General features: G+C 35.5%; 1 pseudogene; it reads left to right on the plus strand.

Annotated features, from left to right (window-relative positions):
• The first annotated feature begins 871 nt into the window (after positions 1–871).
• LOC141499170 (purine nucleoside phosphorylase pseudogene) overlaps positions 872–25233 on the plus strand; it is a 109496-nt pseudogene continuing 85134 nt past the window's right edge.

Here is a 25233-nt window from a genome sequence, read left to right on the forward strand (position 1 = left end):
GATTAGTCATTTTTGGTATGGAGAATTAGGAGTAAGGGAAAGAAGAAATTTTTTAAAAAAAACATGAATGCAGTGTTCATCAGATTCTGAAGGGGTTTTGTTTTGCTTTATTGTTCTCCCTCTGGATGGGGATGGCATTGTCCATAGCCAGTCTAATCCAGTTGTTCTAGCTCTCTTGAACTGCTGAGAGGAGCTGCTTCCATCAAGGTTGTTCATCTCACAATATTATCATTAATATATACATTGTTCTCTTGTTTCAGCTCTGCTCAGTATCAAATCCTATAACTCATTCCATGCTTCTCTAGAATCCAACCATTTATGGTTTCTTATAGAAGAAGACTTTGCAGGCTTCTATGACAAATTCTGGGCAGCTTTAAATCCCAGGACTGTGTGCAAATTCTTTCAACATACAAAGAAACTCTCAGTCTTCATCTTTCAATCTTAAACTGGCAACCCCAAACCCCTTCACCTTTCAAAACTCTCAATCTTCAGTTTGGTAACACTAATCATCCGGCTCATCCGGCAACAACCCAAGGTTGATCTCTAACCTTCTCTCAAGGTATCCAAAATTCTTGCTCAGAAAATAAAATTGCATTAATTCAAGTCCCATAACCTTGAATGCTTTTAGTCTTTACTGAGTGAGCATATCTCTTCACAGAGAACTCAAAAATCCATTCCTCCCCCCAGAATGACAATGCTTTCTGCTCTCAAAAGCGAGTCTTAGGAATCAGAATACTTGTGGATTTTTTAAGACACTACTAGGGGACTGAATATCTTGAAGACTAAGTTACAGAATTTATTCTGGAGCAACCAAATAGGTCACAGCCCAAAGAAAGGCAAAGCTTGTGTCTGGTATGGACTAGAGATTAAAATGAGACATCGACAGAAAACAGATCCAAGAACTCCAGTTCTTGAGAACTGGCTGATGAAAGTAAGTAGGAAAAATTCATTTGGGTTTTTTTGGGGGAGGGGAAGGGGGAGTTTCTTCTTCCTCAATGTTTCTGTACTACCAAATGCCAAAGACTTAAAGTTCTGAACCTTTTTTTTTACTTCATGGAAACACGACAATCTAGTAAAGCCATTGGATACTTTCTTAGAATAATGGTTTTAATAATTGAAGGAAATGCTTAACTTCAGTTAGAGGTTAATAAAGATGTAATTTTTTTCTCATTTAAGTTCAAAGACCTCCCAAGATCTATTCATGGACCCCCTGGAATCCAGGATAACTAGTACTCCTGTAGTCAGAAAGAAGTGTGTGAGTTAACAAGTCCAAGAGTTAAAGTCTTATTATATCTATAATAATTTGTATTTTTAAAAATAATTGCAAAATTTTTTTTCAAATGTTGGTGTCAAGGTCTTTTATTATTAAAATTTGATGAAATTCAACCCTGTGAAATATATTTATACATGTGCATGTATATAGATATACACACATACATATCTTACATGTATATAAGTCATATTCTATATATGTGTGTGCATATGTATATAGACATGTTTTATAAGATACAACATGACCACATTTTAGATTGTTATGTGGTAATTGATACAAAAGTAAGAAAACATTTTTAAATCTCAGCCAATCCCAATCATCATGACCTCTTTGTTACTCATAGAAGAATGAACCCTGAGGTAGGGATTGTATAGCCCACCAAGTAAAGAATCTGAAATAGGTTGGAAAAATAGAGGAAAACTAACTGTGCCAGCTAAGTTGACCTAATATAGCATCAGCATCATGCTAAATTAGCTTTATTGAAACATCCATCAATCTATGATTTTAAATCACATGAAAGATATCCCAGATGCTGAAACCTTAGAAAAATGCTTTAAGAACTAAATGGTTTGTCTTCCAACTCAGGGAAAACATATAAAGAAAAGAAACATATATTAAGCATTAATGTGTATTATTAAATAGTAAAGCATTTATCAAGTGCCTCCAATATTCCAGGAACTGTGCTAGGTAATTTACAAATATTAATCTCAGTTAATCCTCACCACAATCGTGGAAAGTAGGCATTACCATTATCCTCATTTTATAGTAAAGGAAACTAAGGCAGGCAAAGGTTAAATGACTTGCTCAAGATCACAAAGCCAATAAGTATCTGAGGTTAGATTTGAACTCAATTCTTCTTGACTTTAAATTCAATGCTATATCCACTGAATCACTCAGTTTTTTAAAATTTACAATTTTCTTCTTCTTAAATATTAAAATCCTAGAAGTGTTGCATAATGAAAGAGCATGCAATTGCAGGCATAAGACTGGGACTCTAAACCCACTTTCTTAGTTGTATGACCTTAGCTAAGTATCTTAGCTGTACTTTCCTCCTTCAGAAGTTGAGAGGGCTAGATTAGAGGATAGATAACTTTTCAGGTCTCCGATAGTATTGAGTCTATGATTCTGAGTCAGCATAAATCAGCAGGAAAATGTCAAAGTTCTAGTCATGCTATTTGAAGATGCCTCTGAAGAATATTCTGTCATTAGGAAGGGAGTAAGAATGTAGCTGAGATACATCCTGAATGCCATTTTCAGGCCCTTAGTTGCTGGAAAGAAGATGAGATATTGCAATACATCCAATAATATGAGAGATAGTTAAATATGGGAGGCATTTGGGAAAGAAAGGAAGGGAGAAAGAGACAGACAGAGAAGTTAAATATGGGAGGCATTTGGGAAAGAAAGGAAGGGAGAAAGAGACAGACAGAGAAGTTAAATATGGGAGGCATTTGGGAAAGAAAGGAAGGGAGAAAGAGACAGACAGAGAAGTTAAATATGGGAGGCATTTGGGAAAGAAAGGAAGGGAGAAAGAGAAAGAGAGAGAGAAAGAAAGAAGAGAGGAAGAGAGAAAGAAGTAAAGGAATTAAGAAAGAGAGAAAGAAAGAGAGAGAGAGAGAGAGAGAAAGAAAGAAAGAAAGGAAGGAAGAAAGAAAGAAAGAAAGAAAGAAAGAAAGAAAGAAAGAAAGAAAGAAAGAAAGAAAGAAAGAAAGAAAGAAAGAAAGAAAGAAAGAAAGAAAGAAAGAAAGAAAAACTTTAAAGATCTGTGAGAAATGGAAAAAATCATGGGAAAACACATAGAAACCCCATTTGTTGTAATCAACAGAAATTATGTATATGAAACACCCCTTCCCCCCATCCCAACACACAAGAATGTATATTGTATATGTATCATATCTTCCTTGATAGACTCTTTTTTTTTTGCAAGGCAAATGGGGTTAAAGTGGCTTGCCCAAGGCCACACAGCTGGGTAATTATTAAGTGTCTGAGACCGGATTTGAACCCAGGTACTCCTGACTCCAGGGCTGGTGTTTTATCCACTGAACCACCTAGCCACCCCCCTTGATAGACTCTTCACTTGGATTATTCTATTTTCTTAAAGATCACCCAGTACAACTCTCTCTCTCTTGTAGATAAGGACAGATATTAGATGATTTGCATGTGATTAAAGAGCTAGTAAATGAATATGGAAATATATTTAACATGACTTAACATGATTTAACATGTATAGACCATATCAAATTGTTTGCTCTTTTGGGGAGGAAGGAGAAAAGGAAATAAGGAAGAAAAATTTAAGACTCAAAATCTTACAAAAATGAAAATTAAAAAATCTTTATATTTAATTATAAATAATAAAATACTATAATTTATTTTACAAAGAGCTATTAAATAGAAGAATCTCAAAGTTCAATGAGGTTTCCTTGCTACTAACCCTTCCTTCAAATATTGCCTCTAACAATCACATGACCTTTGACAAATCATTTAACCTTCATAACCCTCAGTTTCCTTATCAATAAAATGAAGGGATTGAACTAGACAGCCTCTAAGTTCTCTTCTAGTTAAATATCTATTGTCCTTTATCTTCTGAATGCAAAAACCAGTATTTTTTCCAATACATTTCACTGTTCTCTTTTTTGTAATATCTATGGAAGAACTAGGTATATTAGCTACATCTATGGCCTTGGAGACAGACAGACCTGAGACTAAAACTCACTCCAGACACTTACTGTGTGCCTAGACTAAATCATTTAACTTCTCTAGACCTCAGTATCCCTATATGTAAAGTGAAGGTGTTGAACTCAATGACCTTTAAGGTCCCATTCAGTTCTAAATCTGTAATACTGGAAAGAGTACTATATAAAGTCACATTGAGCAAGAAAGAGAAAAAATGAAGAGCAAGATAAGGAAGGGACACATATTAATAGTTTAAATGGGCAATTACAGGAATCCTTTCTATTTTTAATTCTGAAGTGGTACCACTGATAAAGAATTTATTATAACATTTAGATACATAATGATCATTTAAGTGCAAATGGCGAGCAATTATTTGCACTTATTATAGTTTAAGAAACAATCCATTTCCTCCTTTGCTGCATTCTAACATCGGGCAAACCTCCAGAAAAATTTTCCATTTTAGTATGATAACACTATATATTCACTTTTAATCCAAGAAGGTGCAATGGGGAAAGAGTTAACTTTGCAGCTGAGATACATCCTGAATGCCAGGAGGAAAGGAAGATGGAAGGAAAGTTTTAAAAAAAATTCTTGTTGCTATTTTTTTGTTTTTACAACACTTAAATTTTACCTGTTATTCAATGCCTAGAGAACAATTCCATATTTTAAAAAAAGGTTTTAAAGGAAAAAAACTAGCAAAATCAATAAATAAATTGAAAAAGAATGGAAATATAGACAATGGTTCAGACTCATGAACCTCCCACTTCTGCAAAGGAATGAGGGGAAATGTAGAAGAAATTTTTTAAATGTAATAAGGGCGGGGCAGCTAGGTGGCGCAGTGGATAAAGCACTGGCCCGGGAGTCAGCAGTACCTGGGTTCAAATCTGACTTCAGACACTTAATAATTACCTAGCTGTGTGGCCTTGGGCAAGCCACTTAACCCCATTTGCCTTGCAAAAACTAATAAATAAATAAATAAACAAATGAATGAATGAATGAATGAATAAATAAATAAATGTGATAAGAGCCACCAAGGGAGTTACTGATTAATCCCATGAACCTCAGCCATGGAGAAAGACATATACCTCAGACATATACCTTACTGATTGGTCTTCAGAAACTGAGGCTCTGTCTTTATGGTTGATTTACTGAGGCTTAGGAGAATAGATTCTTTTTAGAGGTACTGTCCCTGCTGGGGTTTGTAATAACAAACTGAAATTCCTCATACCTTTCCTCTATTCTTTTCTTGTTCTTTCTCTACCGAATATGTCCAGATAGTAGGAAAAACGAGAAATGGAAAAGAATTTCTCCCTTTTTTCTCTCCTAGGAAAAGAAAACAGTGGATTGTGTGGGAAGCTGATGGCAAGTTATTTATGCTTTAAAAAAAGAAAAAAAAAAGGAGTTTCAGTACCTCCAGTTCCTATATGCTTTCTTCTGCCTTTCTGGTTCTTTTTCTGAATCTAGAAAAAGACCAATGATTTAGAGAATGAAGATTTCCAGTCTTTGAGACAAATTCATAGATAATCTCAAATTCATAATTCAAGAATTGACATCCCAAGAGATTTTGTTGATAATGTTTTTCAGAGAAGGGGAGAAGATCCTTCACATAAGAGTGACCTGCAACAGTAGAGGTAAATTTGCTACCAAAGCCTGGGAAATCTGGATTCTGCCAAACCTCTGTAATATTCTTTTGAGTTAAATGGACAGTACAAATAGGAGGTTGAACTGGAAATATTTGTTCAGCAGTCCCACCTCCTGGTAGAGTCTAGTGAATTTAATGGACTACTTGAATATTTTATACTTCTGCAAAAAATACTGCTCATTAGAGTGTTTTATATTTCTGTGTTTATTCGTTAATTCCTATGAGACTTGGGTTTTTTTTTTTTAGTCAAATATGAATTCCTGGAAGGCAAAAACTCTTGCATTTTTTTACTTTGGAGCTCTAGATTCTAGCAGAGCACATGGTTCATGGTAGCAAAAATCATTTAGGATTATTAATTATTGATCATATATTATGCACTTTTGTGATAGGTAAAATAAAGACTTCCCCATACTCAATATCCATACTGATCACTGACTGCCTATGCATACTGTCATATACTAGGTATGAACCTAAACTCTAATTAGGAGATTTTCCTGTATTACTTCCATATAAAGCCAAAAAGCCAAAGAGAGAAACTAAATCTCTTGGGATCAGCCACCAGGACTGAGTATGGTCCATGTGAATCTAGAGCTGTGGTTTGGGGAGGGGCATCTTTATTTCCATAAAAACATGTCAAATCCAGCAACTCAAGACTTTCAATCAAGGAGGGCCTTTTTTGCATAGGAACCAACAGAAGACAGTCATTCAGTCAGTCATAAGTATTGTAATCTTACATATTGATTCCAAAAAAAATTAATTACATAAATAAAAGATGACTACAAAGCCATAGCATTTTCTATTATACTAGAATAATATCTAGAACTTCTCCCAATTAGTTTTGCTTTGCTGCTGAGTCAATTCCCATTCTGAAAGCAGTGTTAAACTCAAAGAAAAGCAAATAGGATTACAGATTTGAAATTATAAGGGATCTTGAAAACAATCTACTACAACACCTCCATTTCATAAATAGGTAAGTGATGCCCTAGATGGTTAAGTCATTTGCTCAGAATCACACAGATAGTAAAATGTCAGAGTTGGATTCAAACTCGTGTTCCCTAATTCCAAATCCTGAATTTTTCTAATGAATGGTGATACTTCTTCAGAGAAACAAAATTCATATTTCATATTGCAAGGAAATTTGGGGGAATTTATAGTTTACTGAACTGAGGTTCATTCTATAGATTTGGACATGTGCTGTGGCTCTTTGCCAGGGTACGTCAACCTTGTTGAATTGACACAGGTAGCTCCTGTTTGGTCCTAAGTGAAAGATCTTTGTTAGATCCTCCTACTTTGGATTTCTTCTCTCTTCCTATTCTTCCCCAGCACTTAAACTACCAACAAGAGAAGATAAAGAGATAAAGAATTCCTCTTCCTTCTCACTTCCCAGATACATAGAAAGTTTATGACAAAAGACATGGCAGCAGGTACATGTACTTGCCTAATTAAGTAAAACATAGCTATTCCTCAAAACCATGCATATCCAATGAGGGAATAGCATTTTTTAAATGTAATCTTTTATTTAAAAGAATTACTTAGAATCACATTTCTTTGTCAACAGATTTTTGTTCTATTTCTTTGAAGTTTGCATTACTGGATGGTGTTGGGATATTCTATGAAATATTTTATCATTGCTTCCTCAAAAAGTTGACTAATTAAACTTTATCATTTGAAGTCTATAAACAGAGAGTTAAGCAAGGAACTCAAGAATAATCCTAAAATGCCAAAGAGCATATCAGTCAGCAAGTATTTATTAAATACTTATTATATACCTTCAGGCAGTGTGCTGAGGTCTGGGTCCATAAAGAAATGCAAGGTGCATACATTCTAATTTGAGGGACAGCATGAAAATTACAAGGTATATACAAGACATATGCAAAGTTGATGAAAATAATCTGAAAGAGGCAGTCATTGGCAACTCGAGATTCCAGGGGTTGAGAAAGATCTCCTGTAGAAGGTGAACTTTGAGCTGGATCTTAGGGAAACTAAGAGGTGGAGATGAGAGCAGCAGCAGTCCAGGAATGGAAATAGTCAGTGAAAAGATACAGAAATGGAAGAAAACATTATTTGAGAAAATGCAAATAAGCAATCCCAGAGTGAGTGGAGGGGAGCAAAAGATGAGAAGACTGAAAAGGTAAGAAGGGCCTAGGTTATGAAAATTTAAATGCTGTACAAAAAAAAACTCTATATTTGAACCTAAAGGCAAAGGGAGCAGTGAACCTCATTGAGTGGAAGGGCTCCATGATCAGAAAAGGCACTTGGGCATCTGTATGAAATACAGAATGGAGTGGAGAAAAACTTGAAGCAAAGAGACCCAGTTACAAAGCTATCATAGTAGTCCAAACAAGAGATGGTGAGGGCTGGATCCAGGATTATGGCTCTTTAACCAGACAAGGCATATATGAGAGAGATTGTAAAGGTAGAAATAATAAAAATTTAGCAATAGACTGAATCTGTGGGGAAGTGAGAGTTAGAAGTTGAGGATGACCTTGAGGTACGAGTTTGAATGACTGGAAGAATGGTGGAGCCCCCCCCAAAAAAAATAGAAAAATTTTTAAAAGGGTAAGCTTTGGGGTAAGGAAGACAATGAGTTGTTTTGGATGTATGGAGATTGAGATGCTGTTCAGATATCCAGTTCAAGTTGACTAAGAAGAGGTTGGTGATGAAAAGTAAGGATTGGGATGATAATCAGGAGAAGGATTATGGCTGGATATGTAAGCTTAGGAATCAGTTTCAAAGAGAAAATGAATCCCTAAGAGTTTATGGAATCCCCAAACAAAACAGTTTAAAGTAGAGATTCTTACTTTTTTTTCATGTCATGAACCCCCTTTAGCAGATTGGTGAAGCCTATGAACCCCTTCTTAGCATAACATTTTTTGGCATACTTTCGAAATTGAAAGAAAGACCAAATTTCTAGTTAGAGGGTAACTAAAAATAAAGTTATAAATTTTCTTCTATCCAGTTTTATAAACCCCATCCACTAAAATCTATCCATAGACCCTTTGGGGAATCTGTAGTTTCCTGGTTAAGAACCCCATTATAAAAGGAGACAAGGACTAGAATAGAACCTTGAAGGATACTCAGTTAATGGGCAGGACCCAAATGAAGTCCTACCAAAGGAAACTGATTTAAGAAGCTAGGAGGAGAACCAGGAGACAATTGTGTCTTGAAAATCTAGGGAAGCTATCCAAGAGGAAATGGTGAACAACAAGGTCAAGTGCTTAACAAAAGTCATGGTGAGTTAGGATTGAGAATAAATCAAATTTCTAGATCTAACAAAAAATCATTGATCTTTTTCAAAGGGCTGTTTCACCTTAAGGATGAAGTCAGAAGTTATATTGAAGAAAGTTTAGAATCTAATGAGTGGATAGTGAATGAAGGCACTGACTATAAATAATTTACTCATAGAATTTAACCACAAAGAAGACTAAGATGCAAAGCAATAGCTAAAGGAGACAATAAAATCAAATGCAGAATTCTTAAGGATGGGAAGACATGGGCATATTTGTAGGTATAATACTGTTAACCCTGACGTTAGAAGCCAGAGATGTTACATTTCACTCCTCCCCTAGGGATTTTTGGGTAGCCTTTAAGACAAGTTTAGGGTTTTTAGGCTTTCTGCCAATAAGTCCAGCACCCCAGTGATGTTACCTCAATTGCAGAGGGGTCCCTGGCATCTCTAGTCCATTTAACTATTTAACAGTCAAATTCACTTTCACAAAGAAATATTTACTTCAAAAGAATATTAACAAATTGCAGCTGGCTTAGTTCAGTTCCTATATTGCATAGTTCCCAGTTCCAAGTCCAAAATCTACCTTAGACTTAAGTCTCAAAACACCCTAGTTTTGTTTTTTTTTTAGGATTCCCTGACAGTCTGGGATCACCAGGAATCCTGAATCCAGGGTACCCATGATTTAAATTTCCAAGGCTTTGTGGGGATTAATGCCATCAGTTAGAAACAGAACAAAAAAAAAGAAACAGAACAAAATAAATATCTCAAGACTGGTTCTTGAAGTCATGAAGGAAAAAAAAGAAGAGAGGGAGGGAAGTTCATGGCACCTGAATTGTGGGCGAACTGTCATCTTCATCCTTTGGACACATTAAGAAAGAATACTCAGGAAAGAGAACCAAATTGTCCCAATCTGTCATTTTTAAAGATGCATCCTGTTCCAAATAGTCAGCCAATCAAAACAATCTACTCCCACATAGTGGGGAAACACTGGGAAGTTGCATGCCTCCCATATTAGGCAATCTAGACATATGCAAAATCAGCCCCCATTTCATAGGCAGAAGGGAAAGAATCAATAGCTGAGGAGATTAAAGTTAAATGAAAGTGGTAACAATTTACTGAGAAGATAGAAAGACATGAATCAAGAGTATATATGAAGGAGTTTGACTCACAAGAAAAAAATCATACCAGAAGAAAATACAGAAACAGAATGAGGTACAAATTATTAATAAATTAAATAAAATAAACTCTTTCCAATGGAAATATTTAAAGTTATGTCTTTTTAGTGTGTTTAATTCCCAGAATGGTATTACTCTCTGATTTCAGAGGAGAAAGTCTTCATTTATTATTTTACATATCTCTCTCTTGAAGTTTCCAAGCTTTTCCTGAAAAAAAACTTTAAAAATGTTTCATCCTTTAACATATGTTTAAACCCAGGTTGATTTTCCCTTTCTTGACATCCTAAAGCTTTTTGGGCCCTGCCCTTTACTCATTTGGACTCTAAGGTACACAGTGTCTTCCATTTCTACTTAAATATATCTTTTTTGTGGGCCTTGACTTGCCAACTAAATTTTAAGCTCCTTGTGGACATTTACCAGGATTTATATGTTGTCTTGTGTCTGTCTTTTTTTTTTTAATTTATGAATGTCTCCAGGTCATTTGAATATCTTCAGGTCACAACAAAAGCACTTTTTCTGAAGGAAAATAAATGAAACAATGTAAACTAAGGAAAAGACTAAGTCCTACATTTCTACATCCAAAGTCAATACACCAACTTCTGCAGACAAGTCCCAACTTTTCTTGTTAAATTCCATGGCTTAGCTTTTACTTCACAGGTGAAGAAACAAGCTCTAGCCAAAAGTTCTTTTTATCATCCCCATTATCACAGCAAAGAAGATCCAAAAATCTTCAAGGATTTTCCATATTTTAATGAGCAAAGGCAAAATATGTTTTTAACCTTACCATACAGCACTTTGATAGTTAAGTAAGATCTTCACTGCCTGTCTGTGTGACCCTAGAAAAGTCTTTTAACCGCCTGGCCTTCAGTTTCCTCATTTGTGAAATAAGGCAATTGGGTCATATGATCTTTTGGGGTTTTTTTCCTTACTCTGAAGGCAACAACCTCGTGATCTTTGATTTCTAGCTTATTTCCTATGACTCCTTATATAATCAAACTAGGTTTCTTGCTATTCCCCAAATAGGTTCCATTCTTTTCCCTACTCCCTAAGCCTTCATATTTACAGACATTTGTTAAATGTCTGCTATAGAAAATAAAGCATTATATCTAGCATCATGATGAGGATATAAAAAGGAAAAGGAAATAGTCCCTGCCCTCAAGGATCTTCCATTGTTACTGGAGGGTTGCAACATGAAAACAGATAAGTAAATCCAAAGCATTTACAAAGTAAATTCTATTTGATTTCAGTAGAAAGAGAGTATTAAAAATTGTAAGGTAAAAAAAGAAATCAGGATGAACTTTCATATATGAGAATAGCTGGTATACTTTAACAAAAAACAAGCCAAGAAAAATGTACCAATTGGAAATAATAATAATAATAATAATAATAATAAATAATAGCTATCTTTCAATTCAAAGAAGATAACACCAACCAAGTTAATAATGGCATGGCTTGGACATTTTGTTTATTAGTGGGAATATATCATACAAAGACATCCTTCTCACTTGCCTTTTACAGAACCATTTTACCTCATGGCCAGATTTGATAGGAAACAGGACTTCAGGTGATGCTCTGTTTGCTATGAGAGGCTCCTGGCCTTTAAATCTAGTTTTTTCTACCTTATCAGTGTTGCCTACAGGGCCATGCAAAGCACCAATATGTGATTTATGTCAACAAAATAGCAGCACATGATATTCAAAGCAACATAACATTTCAGCAACATTATGCTACAGCAAGAGTTAATCCAAATCTGTCTCTCGATGGACTAATTACTAGTATGGACTTTTCTTTCAGACTTTCAACCGTACTTCCCCCAGAACCCAAAGACTTTGGTTTCCCAGAAGTTGCCCAGCAGGTCATGGGAATAATGCTGAATCCCATTGTTTTGGGTCAGCATTGTTTATGGTCAAAACTACAATGGTATCTTCTCTGAACCTCTTATTTTCTTTCTTGATTAATGAAATAAAATATATTGAAAAATATGTAAGTAATAAAATTAATCCCCAAATCAACAAATAAGTGCCTATTACATATGGAATACTATTCTAGACTCTAGGAGGGCATACAATTAAGAGAAGCATGATCCTTGATCTCATGGAATTTATGACTTAGCAGGAGTTTCATATAAAACTAATTATAATACTAAATATAAGAGAAACACCTTTTTATGTGGAGGGTCTCTGAGGTCCAAAGAAGTAGAGTTCATCAGATAGAAAGAATTTGAAAAGTTCAGCATATTGGTAGAGTTAGATGTCTTAGGTGGCTAAAGTTGGAAAGTAGCCCTGAAAAGGGTTCAGCAGCCCTCATATCAGAGGTGCCAGTTATTGTAGATCATTACAAACTGGCCATGACAAGAACACATCTGGGAGGTAGTGCTGTATAGAGAGAAAGCCTTGGAAGCAGGAAGACCTTGGTTCGAATTCCACCTCTGAGACTTACTGAATATCTAACTCTGAGCAAATCCTTAATAACTCTGAGACCAATTAGCTCTCTAATACTATAAGTTTCAGAAGAGTTACTCATCTGCATGAGTAGCAGCTGTGTGGTGCAATGGACAAAGTGACAGGTCTGGAGTCAGAAGGACCTGAGTTCAAATGTGTCTTCAGACACTAAATTTTTGCATGATCCTGGGGAGGTCACTTAATCCTGCTTGCCTCAGTTTCCTCATCTTTAACATTAGATGAGGAAGGAAATGACAAATCACTCCAGCATTTTTGCCAAGAAAACTCCAAATAAGATCCCAAATAGTCACATGTATCCGAATGTCAAAGTTCTTTCCAGGAAGTACCCTACTTTGTAGAGAGAGTTAAAATTTGGGGTACTATTTTCTCTCTTTTCCCCAAGAAAAAAGAAATAAAAAAATTTATATTTCATTTAGAGAATTATGTTTTAAAAGTGACAAATGTAGCACACATATGAATAAATATTGAAGGGAATTAAGAGAACATCTGAGCCACTCACAGCACTAAAGAAGTTATCCTCCATCTCTTCCAAACATCTTGCCACTGTGTCCTTCATCCCATCTGGCACAGAGCCAGTTTTAGAACTCCACCCTGGTACTAAGTTGTCTTGATGAGTACAAACTCACCTAGCCCTCTATATATCTAACTGCCCCAGAACACATTTAACCTTTATCCACCTCTGACATCGTGCCATCTGTCTTGTGCCTACATGTAAAAGGTCACTCCCTACTTGTGTTTTCTGCTTCTGGCTCTGGGAACAGTATTCACAACAATAATCTCATTGCTTCTGAAAAGAAGATGAAAATCAACTGCCCTATAAATTCCCTTACCATTCCTATAACTCCCTGCACCAAAACTCCCTTTACAAGCCACTATTTCTTCATATAAGTTGTCTCCCTATATTAGCATGTTGTTGTTTGTTCTTCTCAGAGAGGACTGTAGGTGAGTTTTGCAAAGTCACCAGTCTCACTTTTTCTTGTGGAGCCATCAGGGCTCAGGGTCAGCTGGATCAGAAAAACTCATGATGGCCCTGGATACAGTGGGAGACCTTGACCTTTTTTAGCTAGGCTCTTTAAAATAAGTCTCAGTTTGACTGAGGCAACACTCATTCAGTGATTAAGACTAGGTAAAAAAAGAATGAGGCAAAGAATGGCTTCAACCTAGTCAAAAAAAAATCAACCTGAGAGGGGAAGATTCTCAGGGTTTCTGTACAAAACAAACAATTGCTATTTACATCTATTCTGAACCAATCATGATTGGGGTTTAAGGCAAGGTCCTTAGAAAAGAAATAAAATCCCAAAACCCAAGCAAGATATCTTTTGAGGTTTCAGTGATAAAAATTTTTATTCCTTTGTGGAGAGCACCTGCAGATAAAGGTATGGTACCCTATGTGATAAAACCTCTGCTTTAAGACTTCTGTTTATGGGGAAATGTATTACTTCCTGAAGCAATTCATTCCATTTTTGGACAGTTCTAATTATAGAAAGAGGGAAGGGAGGGAAAGGGAGAAGGGAGTAAGGAAAAGGGAAAAGGTAAAAAAGAAGAGTAGGGAAGGAAAAAGGAAGGGGCCAAAAAGAAAACTGTGTTGTCCAATTGCCAGGTCATCATTGACATATTTATTGGCAAATAGTATTTTATAATATACTTAATATAAATATTTTGTAACAACATGTATTATGAATAATTTGGTGAATTTATAAAGCAAAATAAAAAGACAAGAAAACAAAGGTATTAATAAAACAGGGCACTGACAAAGAAACATATGTTCACAGATCTAACCAGAATGCTAAGGTTGGAGAACAGAAAAAATTCAAATATGGTGATGACTATCTTCATTTGAGTTTATCCCTAGTGTTCTTAATATAGTTCTTAATAAGCACTGTATTATGTCACTTGATCTCTATAAACAAGGCCATAACTCTAGAAAGTTAAATTAAATATGTGTGAAGAAACTTCAATAATTAAAAACAAAATCCTTGAATTTTTTTAGGTTTTTTTTTTGCAAGGCAAATGGGGTTAAGTGGCTTGCCCAAGGCCACACAGCTAGGTAATTATTAAGTGTCTGAGACCAGATTTGAACCCAGGTACTCCTGACTCCAGGGCCGGTGCTTTATCCATTGTGCCACCTAGCCACACCTAATCCTTGAATTTTTTTAAGCAGAAATATGATTAACTGAAACATCTACCAAAATATGGGATTATGTAAGTAAAAAGGAAAATGAAAATTGAGAAATACATTAAGAAAGAGAAAACACAACTGTCTCAAGAGTCATGGAAGAGTTAGCCTAAGAACCCATAGAAGGATAGGATCATCAAATCTAAAAAAGGGTAGAACCTAAAAGACTATCTTTTCCTAACTATACCTGAAAAATATTTCCTCTCAAAAGCCTCTGTTTTAATACTGTTACTTATGGGGAAATGTATTACTTCCTAAAGCACTTCTTTCCATTTTTGGATAGCTCTAATTACCAGAGGGACAGATGGGTAGAGCAGTGGATGGAGTTCATGTCCTAGAGGCAAACAGACTCATCTTCCTGAGTTCAAATTTGACCAAGGGCACTTAATAACTGTATTACTCTCAATAAGCCCTTTATTCTGTTTGTTTTCACTTTCCTTATGGTAGAACAAGTTGAAAAAGGAAATAGCAAACCCTCTGATAATTTTACTAAGAAAATTTCAAATGGGGTCACAAAAAGTTGAGCCCAACTGAAAAAAGAATGACTAAGCAACAATAAAATTACCAGAAGTTTTTTTCCCCCTAACTTAAAATGAAATCTGCTTCTCCCCAACTCTATTGCTCTTAACAGAACTTGTCTACCCACTATGACTAAACCAAACAAACGTTATTCATTCTCCCATTAGAGATTCTGAAATGCTTGAAAAAAACTGTCATGTTTCCCCTAAGTTTTCTTTTCTCTAGGTGAATCAACCAATTCCTTTACTTATCCCACCATCCTAGTTATGTTCCTTTGTATACACTCAAGCATATAAATGACTTTCTTAAATTGGGCACACAGATATGGTCATAAGGTCTAACTTTGGAAGAGTAAAGGAACATTATTTCTTCATTACTGCAAACCAAGAACAGGACCAGAAGAGCATAATACACATTACCTGCAATATTGTGATATGATCAATAATGATGTATGCAGGGCGACTAGGTGGCACAGTGCATAGAGCACCGGGCCTGGAGTCAAGAGTACCTGAGTTCAAATCCGGCCTCCTTAATAATTATGTAGCTGTGTGGCCTTGGGCAAGCCACTTAACCCCATTGCCTGGCAAAAAAAAAAAAAAAAAAAAAAAAAAAACCTAAAAAGAAATAATGATATATGCAGTTCCTCAGTTCAGTTATCAAGGACAATTCTAAGAGACCTATTATGGAAAATTCCATTCATATCCAGAGATAAAACTATGGAATCTGGATGCAGATCAAAGCATATTATCTTCACGTTTTAAATTTTCTTTTATGTTGGTTCTTTCTTACTCTTACTCTAATTTCTCTTTCACAACATTCTTAATATGTAAATATGGCAAACATAATTATACATGTACAATTTATATCAGAAAACTCACTGTCATGGGGAGTCGGGGAGAGAAGGGGTGGTAGAAAAATGTAGAACTCAAAAATTTACAAAAGGATGAATTTAGAAAATTATCTTTGCATGTATTTGGAGAATATAATTTTTAAAAGGAGAACTAAGATAATTAATGCAGGACCAGGACACTGGACAGAGTGCAGACATTGAGTCAGGGCTGCAACTGGTTAAAAGCCTTGCTTTGGACTCAAAGTCTTGTGACCAGTGGCGAATCATTAACTGGTCAGTTTCCCAGGAAACTCTTTAAGTCTATAAGTTATAGCTAAGTTGGGAATCTATGCAGAGAGTGGGAATATCCACATAAGAGTTTTCCACAAGAATGACATTTTGATATGGTACCCTCCTTCAAAAGAGATGATGTTAGCTTCAGGGGGCTTCCACATTATCCTGTTGACTCCTAATTAGTTAGCAGTCCACTAAAATCCCCAGTTCTTTTTTTACAGACTGCCTTGCTTCCTCCCTTCTGTGCTTAAATAATTGATTTTTTTAACCTAAGAGCAGAACTTTGAATTTGTCTTTATTAAAATTTTAGGTGGTTTCCATTCATCATTCCAACCTGTTCTGATCTTTTTTGGATCCTTGGAAAACACTTAGTGATAGTAAACAACCACATTCTTTCTCATTCTAAAATTAAGAGGATAACCATGTTTCATTCCTCTCTAAGCTGCACTCAGAACTTCCTCTACCATCCTCCCCTTCTCATTCCATAGCCATCTCTCCCTGTCCCCTTTTCCATCTTCCTTTTATTATTGTTTTCCTCAACCCTCCTAGAGGGCAGGACTTGTCTTTCTTTCTTTCTACTTGAATTTGTATCCACAATACTTACCACTGTGTCTGGCATATATTTAGTCCTTAATAAATGCTAGTTGATTAACTAACTGATCTGCAGCTTAGAGCACTGCTTGGGAAAGAGTATCATATTTTCCCATGTATAAGACACACCCTTTTTTGAAAAATTTGGGGTAAAAACTGGGAGCATCTTATACATGGCTGTAGATTTTTTTTTTACTTGCATTTTCTGCTTTTTTCACCCTTAATGTCTTTTCATTCATTGTTTCACATTTATTACTGATATATTAGATTACATTTTGCCACATTTTGTCCAGAAATGGATCAGAAAAGACTTGCATACAATGCTGAATTCAAGTTCAAAGTGATCCAGTTTACGAAAATTAATAGAAATCATGCTGCTAAATGTCAGTTTGGTCCTCCCCCAACTGAAAAAACAATATGAGACTGGCCACTGGAAGAAGAAACCCTACTGAAAACACCCCAGCACAAGAAGACCATGAAAGGCTGGCAGTCAAATGGTCTGAGTTAGAGAGGGAATTGAAGATGGATTGAAGAGCAAAGGGCAAGTGGAATTCCATGTCCAGAAATATGATTCAGCAGTAGACAAGAAGAATTGCTGACGAAAAAGAAATTACTCATTTCAAAGGAGGACACAATTGGTGCTTCAGGTTCATGTATTAAGAATGAATTAAGCATGTGTCCACACACCAAACTTGCCCAGGGAAAGCTTGTGAACAACCACAGACCGAGCACAGGCAGGAGAGCAATCAGAGTGTCTCCTAAGACAGTGATTGATCGTCAAATACAGATGAGGATGAGTTAATGAATAGAAATTTTCACAGTGATGAGGAGTTGTATGAATTTTATGATGAATAAAACTTGAGTTCAATAATGTTATGTAATGCATTTTTTCAAATTTCAGACCCCAAAATTAAGGTGCATCTTATATATATGGCATCTTTTACATGGGGAAATATGGTAGAGACTTTATAAATGATTATTCATTTATTGTCTGTAACAATTTACTATTATAACATGGTATTTCATTATTTGATGCCATTCATAGTATATATATTAAAATAATTTGAAAAATATTTTACAATAAAGGTTTTTAATCAAAGTTTTGTTTAAAATGAAGGGTTTGTCACCTGAAAAAGATTGAACTTTTTTTTATATAGACTATAAAGGACCCTAATACTTATTTTGTGAAGATTGGTGTGCTCAAGCATTTGAAGGTACTTGAGTATCTTGTGGTGAAATTGTGGGACTGGAAGTAAAGAGCCTGAGGTGCTAGTTCAACTACTAATCTTGGACAAGTCACCACCTCTTCCTCCCTTAGTTTCAAATCTGTAAAATGAGAGGATCTTATCATTGCATTTCCATTGTTATGTCTGAACAGCTAATACTTAGTCACTTTATAATTTCAGCCCAGAAAAGATATCAACTGAGAGAAGGTAAGAAATGTGGTGGGAAGGAAGAGAAAATCAACAATCTGAACAGGAGTATGACTATTTTTGACAATTTTTTCTGGGTATAATCTAGATAGAGTTTTATATTATGATTCTTGATATTATTGCATTTTTCTGCTAGTTGATTTCAGTTTGTAGCTTTGAAATTATAAATTCGCATGAAAATATAATTGGTTTTGATTGTTCTAATCCATAAAAAGATGACTGTTCCCTAGAAGAAAATTCTTCTTTCACTAAGTATCCAAATTTTGCACACAAAAAAAATATAGTAGTATTGTATGTAGAAAGCCTAATTTAAGAGACTAAATAAATTATGATTTTGAGTCCTGGAATTTTAAAGTCTTTAAAGAATTACAGATGAGTGTTGCCCAAAGGACAATGAAGTGGTGCATGGTAGATGTGAGCAGGATACAAGGCATTGCTGATAAAGAATTTCAAAATAAGATGACTTTAAGGGTTTGCATTTAAGGGATGTAATCAGGGGGATAGATGTCCAGGAAAAAAGGCTACTTATCAGCCAGAGTAGCATCATGACTAGCTTTTCTACACACTTATTATGTGCCAGCAACTGTACCCTTTAGAAATTTTATCTCATTTCATACTGAGAGGGAAGGATAACAGATGGTCTTTCTATTATATCAAACAATGTTGAGATGCAGAGGAATACTGAAATTGCCAAGTATTTTACATACATTATCTCTTTCAAGCCTCATAAAAGCCCTGAGAGCTAAGTAATTTATCTCAATTTTAAAGATGAGGAAAAGGAGGTTCAAGAGGGACTCAGTGACATGGATGTGCATGGTCCTGCAACTAGTCAGAGTCAGAGGTAAGAGATCATTGTGCTCTAACAAATGATGATTGGGATGAGTACAGAGAAGCATGGAAAGACATTGACAGAAGCAAAGAGAGCCAAGAAACAATTATGAAATGACAACAATGTAGTTGGAAAGAACAATAACTACAAAACAAAAATGATGATTTCAAAAATCATAAAATAAGCTCAACTGCAAAGTAGAAACATGAGAAGACACTCCTATCTGTCCCCCAGGAATTCCTTTGCATAGGAGGAGGGTTCACAAGTGCAATACAAGTGCTATAGTCAGTCTTTTTTTTAATTATTGAATAACTTGGTTGTTTTTTTCTGTTCTTTCTATTCTTCCTATTTTTTTCTTTATCTTTTCTTTTTAAACTTCTTTGTTTAAGGGTTGGCCCTCAGAAAGGGGAAGAGAGAGAGAGGATTAAAGGCAGAAATGTAATTGATCATAGAAAGATATCAATAATTTTTTAATTAAAATGAAATCCAGCACCCTCACCAGTACTCTCCAATGCTTCCTAAAATTTAAATTTGGTTGATTTAGGGAAGTGCATGGGTAAACTTCATAAAAAAATGGAAAGACAACAGATAATAAATATTTACTGTGTGTTCCTGTCTATAAGCTGTTTCAGCAGCTTTGAGGAACCTTCCAGTTCTAAATGATACAGATAGAAAGATAGATAAATAGATCCCTATAATGAAAGATACATAGTAGGTAGATAGAGCAGTTTTTAAATTCGTACTATGGTTCAAGCACTGTGTGAAATATTGGGGATAAAAATAGAAGTAAAACACTCCCTTGTCCCCTAGGAGTCTACTTTTTTTGGTAAGGCAATGGGGTTAAAGTGACTTGTCCAAGGTCACACAACTAAGTAGTAAGTGTCTGGGACTGGATTTAAACTCAGGTCCTCCTGATTCCAGAGTTGGTAAGCTATCCACTACACCACCTAGTTGCCCCAGGGACTTATATTCTAAATGGAACAGCAACATGTAAAGAGCTGCCAGAAAGTTTGTTGAGAAGATAAGGGACAAGAATATCTGAGTAAGAAATTCTAGTGTAAAAACAAATCCAAAAGTTTAGCAGGTTCCAATAAGACATAGTAAAAATGTCATTTGTCAAAGATAATGGGTCTTTAGGGTCGGACGATATTTTTTTTGTTCATGTTTTCAGTAGTGAAATGATCAGAGTTTAGGACCATGGTGAGGAGACAGTCAGAAAAATCTCCTTTTATAATATTATAGTAGAGACTGAGGAACAGGATTAAGAAATCTCGACAAGTTTTACCTAAACATAGACTTGTGAGTTAACTTTTATACACCATTAGAACATTCATTACCACTCATTTCAAGCTTGTTCTTTTCCTCTGGCCTTTCTAAGTTTAGCATTTGATAGCCTGACAATGTGGAATAAGAATTAATCCAAGTATTTCTGGGTAGACATACCCTGTAGAGCAACCTCAGAATTTCTTAATCCTGCAGGTCTTTGAGCAATTACACACTAGACTTGTTTGAATTGCTACATATTTCTGTGTATTATCACTACTGTAACATTGTTCTTTATCCCTCCAAGGAAAAGGTTACTAAAATTCTTGTTCTTGAGGTCTAATGAGAGAAATCAAAAAATATCTGTCAACTTGGTCAATTCCTAAAACATCTTTAGAAATTAAAGTCATCAAGTTCTAATTTATGCTTTCCTTATTCATACCAAGTTTCTAAATCTATCCTCCACAGTCCAGGAAAAAGTCACATTCATATTTTATATTCTTCATAAAGGATGTATGGCTATTAGGCCTTTGGCATGAAGCCACTGGACTGATGTGTTGGGCACCCTGCCATAGGAAGCCTTAACCAACAATCTCTCTGATGGGAAAAAAACTTTGATATCCTATGAGAAAATAAAGCATGTTCCAGAAAGTCTTAGGGAGACTGCACTTCAGATCTTTAGTCTTAGTAAGGTAAGTGAAGGATTCATTGGGATTTTATTGTTCAGTCTATAACTATGCTATTAGTTTGCTATCACTGGCTACATAATTAGCCTTTTGTATCAAGGTGATATGAGTGTGAACAGAATGCTCTGTCACCTCAATCAAAATTCTTAATTCCATATCAGCATGACAGAGATTTCTTAAAAGATTGGCATTGATGCTAGTGGGAAGGATTTAACAAACTCCCATGAAAGCAAGTATATCTCATTGCTTCCTAAAGTTTTCCAAGGGAATGAATGATATTTTTCATATAAAGTAGGGAGAGGGGATGTAGATAGGTACACATAGTTATTATTATAATGATTCCTTACTTATGTACATTACCATGATATATAAAACCTTTTCACCTGTATTATTATCTCATTTGATCTCTATGACAATATGAGGGACATTATTTCCATACAGATGCCATGATCTAGTCTCCCCTCTATATACAGATGGATATAGAACATGTTTTCAATAGAGTATAAAACAATCAAAATTTGGGGTCGTGATGAGGAGACAATCAAAAAAATCTCCTACTATAACATAGGACTGAGAAACAAGATTACTTAAACAATCTCGACAAAATTTACCTAAGTACAGACCTGTGAGTTAACTTTAACACAGAGAACAACAAAAGCAACAAAATGCTCATTCCTCTTTATCAGTTGTATTCTTATTGATATAAAGGTAGAAGAGATGATGGCTTGGGAAGCAACTTACTGGGGCAATGACTGGCAGATGGCTTAAAGTCATGATAACTTGAACACTTTAAGAAATATGCCACATGAGAATCAGAAAATCTGATTACCTTAGAGTCCCATTGGATATTTGTAATTTGTGAGGCGATTTTGTTCGGTTTGATCTTGCCTAAACATGAGTTCATTGGCTACCACTGAATTCTATACCACTAGATCTTGGTACCTTCTTAGCAATTAATATCATCCTAAACTAAAGTCACACAGCGAGCATTTAAGAGAAGTAGGATTTGAATCCAGTCCTTCCCTACTCAGAAATTGATTCTTCCTCCACTACATGATACAATCTTTTATTTTAAGAGAATAAGCTAGGCAATCTAAGCTAAACGATTCCTTAATTAAGAAGTTACAAAATTTGTGAGCCAGGGATCATCAAGACTAATCTCTTCATTTTAGAGGGAGGGAAAATCTCAAAATTATGCCCAAGGGCAGCTAAGTGGTGCAGTGAATAGAATACTGGCCCTAGAGACAGGAGGTCCTAAATTCAAATCCTCCATGAGTCAGACACTTACTAATTACCTAGCTGGTGACTTTGCACAAGTCACTTAACCCCATTGCCTTGCAAAAAAAAAAAAGACCCCATTTCAAAATTATGCTCAAAATTATGCCATCAATGGGAGAACCAAGATGAACTTAGGTCTTTAAGAAGAAATATGAGTCTCTCCTTCTTCTAAACCACAAGATTTCTCTTATAAACTTCTACACCATCTCTCAACAATTATAAAAGTCAAAAATAATAAATATAAAAGAATTGAAATGGGTGAAACTGAGAGAGGGAGAGAGAGAGAAGAAGAAGAAAGAGAGGGTTTAGAAAGAGGGGAAAGTTGCAGAGAGATAAAGAGAAAAATAAGGGTTAAGAACTATGTCACTAAGCCTAGCCCTGGGGATAAAATGAAAAAAATCTTCCAAGCAAGATAGTTGTGCTCTCAAGGAGCTTGCATTCTCATGGGGAAAGACAACATTTAAAAAAGCTAGAAAGGGTGAAGGGGTATAGGGCTGGTATCAAGGATGGAAATGTTCTACAAGTGCTATAGAAAACTAGAACTAAACAAGACAAGGCTATCAAAAGTTGGCTATCAAAGTCCAGGGTGGTTTCAGTTATATAGTGCAATTTCCTATTGGGGAAGAGGTAGAGATAATGGCTTCAGTGAAATAAAGTAGAATTGGCATTTCTTAATTATAGTGAGTTTGGATAACTCCAAGAAAAACAGTACAACTAAATATGACTATTGAATGGGACACACATACATTCACACACACACACACACACACACACACACACACACAAACACTCACATACATAATACTCACAGTGAGAACCATTCCTACTCCAGAGGCCCAAAAAGAGCATGGAAAATAAGTAAAGAGAGCACTTGGTAGCCCCAGGATTGATATTAGTGATTCCTATATTTAAGTTAGTGGACTAAAGGAAGAAATTGTTATAAAGAGGCATTGACTTATTAATTTGTAGAAAGTACTGAGATAAAATTATTATATGATCTGACAATGAAGCATACTCATAGTTAGTCTATTTAAGTATAAAATGGCTCTACATTGGTTCTATTTAAGGATATGAATAAATAAAAGTTAGTGGTCTCTAAATGACCCTAAATGGTCATAGCTAATTCTAATAGATTGCCTGGTTCTATGTCCATCTCAAAACCCAAAGATATTATGGATGTTAATGGGTATTTGTCTCCTGTAAGTCTAGAATTCTGTTAAAGATGAGTTACCTACCCTTACTCAGTTTAGAAATAGGAATTGTGGCTAAACAAATAATATATAATAGAAATGTAATTCAAGAACAACCCAGGCTACATCAACCCCATGGTGACAAGTACCAGGTTTATTCCAGGGATGGGAATATTCTGAGGAAAACTCAGTGGTTCTTAACTAGGCTTACTTCCAGAATACATGTGTGTCTTAGCATAATACCAGTGAACACCATCGTTCTGCTATCGGAGCATGATGAAGTGATAAATACATGGGATTTAGGGTCAGAAGATGGATTCCATTAATTTCTCTGCCATTTATACATGTGTAATCTGGGGCAAATATATTATTCTCTTAGGACCTCAGATTCTTCATTTATAAAATAAAATAATTGGACTAGATGCTTTCAACTCTAAAGTCTATGTTTCTATTATTTCACTCATAATCCCAACATAGTAGTTATTGGAGGAAAAGTTGAATTCTTGCTCTCCCTCACCAGTTCCAGACTGTCCCTCTACCCTGCATCACTAAATATCTCTTCTAAAATCTAAGTTGCATGAGATCCATATTTATCATCCCAACAAGATTGTGGTAGTTATTAATCTATCTATCCTCAGGTCACTCTGCTTTCTGTTTTAATGTGCTTAGTGCTTGGCTGCACTGGTGGGTTGATTGTAGCAGGGGTGGGGGGAGGAAACCATAACAAATTATAATTTCAATATGATGGGAAAGATTTGGACATGTTTGTAGTTTCTTCCTCAACTCCTATCCTTAGACTAGGGGATTTCAACATACATAACAATACATTCTTAAACACACTAACTTCCTAGTTAATTAGCTTGCTTCCCATAATGTTCTATTCTAACCCCACTTCTGTCTATTCACAGAAATGGTCAAATACTCTTGTCTTCCATCACAAGTGTTCCACTTCCATGGTCACAAACTCTGAAATCTAATCATAATCTTTCCCTTTGCTTTATTACCTCTATTCTTCATCTTCAGTGTGACCTCCAATCCCCTACTCCATCCCTCTTTGCCAAGCCATCATTCATGTACTGACTACACTCTCCTCTCTATCCTATCTTGATCCTTTGAATGAACCAGCTCAAATCTACACTATTTTCTTTTATTTAGACCCTTGTCCCCTTATCCTATTTACTGATCTTGCCCTGTTAAGTTCCAGCCTCAGGAGTATTCCTATCACATACTTCCTTCACTCCTATTCATTTACTGCTGAATGAAACTAGATAAAAGTACATAACTGTGATAAATTTGTTTCATAATCTCAATTGGGCCCTCCTTTACACCTTCCAAATCAATTCACTATCCCATCCTCCACTGTGACTTTTATAAACCTTTAATATCCTTCCTCAATTCTCACATGACTTATCTTGCCAATTCTGACTCACATTTCACTGAAAAAATCTGTCACTTACTAAGAACTTCCTCTTCTCTCCTCTGCATCTCACATCACTCAAATGACTTCCTTCATTATCTCCTCCCAACCCCTATACATACACAAATGATCTGATGACATCATACCTTCTCCAGAAGATTGACCCCCTTTGATATTCTCTCTCTCATCTTCAATCTTCCCTTGTCTACTGACTTCTATAGACTACAAACATGTCCATATCTTTTCCATTATATGAAAATTGTGTCTTGTTATGGTT

This window comes from Macrotis lagotis, chromosome X, assembly GCF_037893015.1.
Source record: "Macrotis lagotis isolate mMagLag1 chromosome X, bilby.v1.9.chrom.fasta, whole genome shotgun sequence".
Taxonomy (NCBI): Eukaryota; Metazoa; Chordata; class Mammalia; order Peramelemorphia; family Peramelidae; genus Macrotis; species Macrotis lagotis.